Here is a 2,477-nt window from a genome sequence, read left to right as displayed (position 1 = left end):
AAAAATGAATGCCAAATGATACTTCTAAAAGCAGCCTGCTTTTTCAGCAAATATTTTTCACCTAATTTTTGTAGTGATTCCAGACTTTTGCTTTTCCACACGTGCAGATCTACCATGTAATATAATTTACACAAAACCTCTATAAAGTAGACATGAATGTCTCCCTTTTTCTTAAAATATTGCAATGATCTACAGTTTTTGTCTGCCAAGAGATTTGTTTACAAACAAGTCATATTGAGCACAAAGATGTGGCAAGTCAAACAAACAAACAAAATAGAAATTATTGTTTTAAAATATTTTTAGGCATTTTCTTACTCTCCTTCATCAAGATGGAAGCAAACTTGATAAACAGTTTTTTAAAATGTGCTTTACAGCACACTGAGAACTTGTTTGGTCTGATAGCAAAGGATCACAAATCATGGATGACAATTCAATTGCAAGTTGATTAATGGCAAGGCAAAACTTTTCACCCATAGAGCCATACAAACGGGGCAATCGGGGAGGATATTTTTTTCCAAATGTAAAAGTTCAAAGAGAAGCACTGTTTTAATTTCTTAGAGTGTTAATGGTCATCCTTCTTAAAGCTCTTCTTTTGTGAGGTTTCTGAATCTCACTGACTTCTTAGAGCAGTTAGAAAAAACTCCTTGCTTTTTTGCACAGACTTTTTTTTCTCCCAATTCTGCTGAATTCACAAAACAGGAATCAAAAGAAAATCACAAGACCAAGATGCTCATTCAAGTTTTGTTAGTAAACTGACTGGAAGGTTTATTAACAAACATGTTCATAAGTAATGAATATAGCTTCTAGATATTCTCAAGGTAGCTCAGTATATCCCCTGTCTCTAGATTTGAGTATCTATCTTCTCTAAGATACATTTATTTCAAGTCTTCTAATAAGAAATAATTTTCTTAGCAAGAGAAACACATGAATCACCACACTTTTCATTGTATATGCTGCTCCCCATGTTTTTTTCTTAGATCACTGAATGACTGGCTTCCACAGATATTTAATAAGTATGAATTATGAATGTATACTGTCAAGGTAGGAGTGGAATGGGTTTTCAACTGAAAAACACAGTATTTTTGTTGCTAACTAATGTCTTATTGTATGCTTTTTTTTATTTTTCCAGGAAGAATTCTTATAGCTTTTTGCATGAGAAATACTTCTGTACTTGAATGTGCAGCTGTTGTTCATCTGGGCAATCTTGTTTCTGATACTCAGGAGAGACCTGCCACAGATCATCAGCTGTGTAAAGCCTTGAGGGGCCACACATGCCAAAAAGAGAAAATGTAATTGCAATTCATATGGGACTCTGAAGTGCTAGTATAAAAGGTCACAGCACATCGTCTTTTATTCCTCAGTAGCTGAAGTCTGGAAGGAGAATCCTCTGTAGAAATGTAGAGATGGTTATACCCTAAAACAATAAGAGAAGGATACGAGAGGTCACAGTTACAAGAAGAAGGATCTCAGACGTGCAGAATGGAAGACTGTGTAGGAACTTTATTATTATTCACCATTACTGGAGAGGTCTTCAAAAACATCTGAGGTAAAGAAAAGTTAGCTTAGACACAGATATCCAAGACACTATCTAATTTATTGTGCAACAGGATCCAAAATAATTTCTGTTAGGGCAGTTCCCATATCCATTTGTGCTAGGGTAAATGGCAAGTTGAAATTGCACAAGAAACAGCATGAAACATCCACTCTATTTCACTCACCTTTTATGATGATAAACCCTTTTATACATTTCTTTTTGTTCCCATTCACCTTTCAGCAGCTTCCTCCACTTCATTCCTGAAAGATATTGAAAGCAAACAAGCTAGGAAACCATTAGATTGTCTGCTTTTAACTTTGGGTACTTGCTATTTCCCTTGCATGGAAACACACAAATCCTAAGGGGTCTGGAGTGCCATGAGAGTGCTAGATATCAACCTGCTTTTCAAGCTCAGAAATCATTTAACAGATTACATTTCAAGTGACTAAGTTACATACAGTTAAAACAGACTGGGAATACAAATGGCTTTTACCTTTCATAATGGAAAATGAATCAAATTGTTTTTAATGGGTCAAAGTACCTTGCCAAAAAAAGGGAAAGTTTGGAGAGAGTAGGAAAATACATTAGATTAAGAAAAAGACGTTAGGCTCTAAAGTTTATCCTGGTTTTTTTTTTTTTTTTTATGGTTACATATTATCAGCAGCTGGATTCAAATAGATTTTAGAGCACCTGCTTTTTGAAAAATTTGTTTTAATTGTGCATGTGTGCAAAAGCATTAACAGGAGTTACAGGAATAAGACAATCCTTGGTGGGAGAAAGAAATGAAAAGGCTTGCCTCAATGTAATATTTAAAAGCTGGAAGAGGCCATTTCTCTCCTAAAAGACAATTGAATATTGCCCTGTTGCAAACAGAATATTTGCTGTCTTCCTATGTTAGCTTTCAAATGCTAAATGGGGAATCAGAAACTACAGACATGTCATT

The 2,477-nt window shown here is 34.8% G+C and overlaps 1 long non-coding RNA gene across 1 annotated transcript; it reads right to left on the bottom strand.

The window, feature by feature from the left end:
- Nucleotides 1–1,321: 1,321 nt before the first annotated feature.
- On the bottom strand, nt 1,322–1,780 carry LOC306814162. The gene is made up of 2 exons (XR_013777105.1): nt 1,719–1,780; nt 1,322–1,414 (listed from the first exon to the last, which is right to left on the bottom strand). It is a non-coding gene; the product is annotated as an uncharacterized lncRNA (long non-coding RNA).
- Nucleotides 1,781–2,477: the final 697 nt, after the last annotated feature.

The sequence above is a fragment of the Erithacus rubecula genome (assembly GCF_903797595.1).
Source record: "Erithacus rubecula genome assembly, chromosome: Z".
In the NCBI taxonomy this organism is placed as follows: domain Eukaryota; kingdom Metazoa; phylum Chordata; class Aves; order Passeriformes; family Muscicapidae; genus Erithacus; species Erithacus rubecula.
This window is presented reverse-complemented; position numbering and strand designations above follow the sequence as displayed.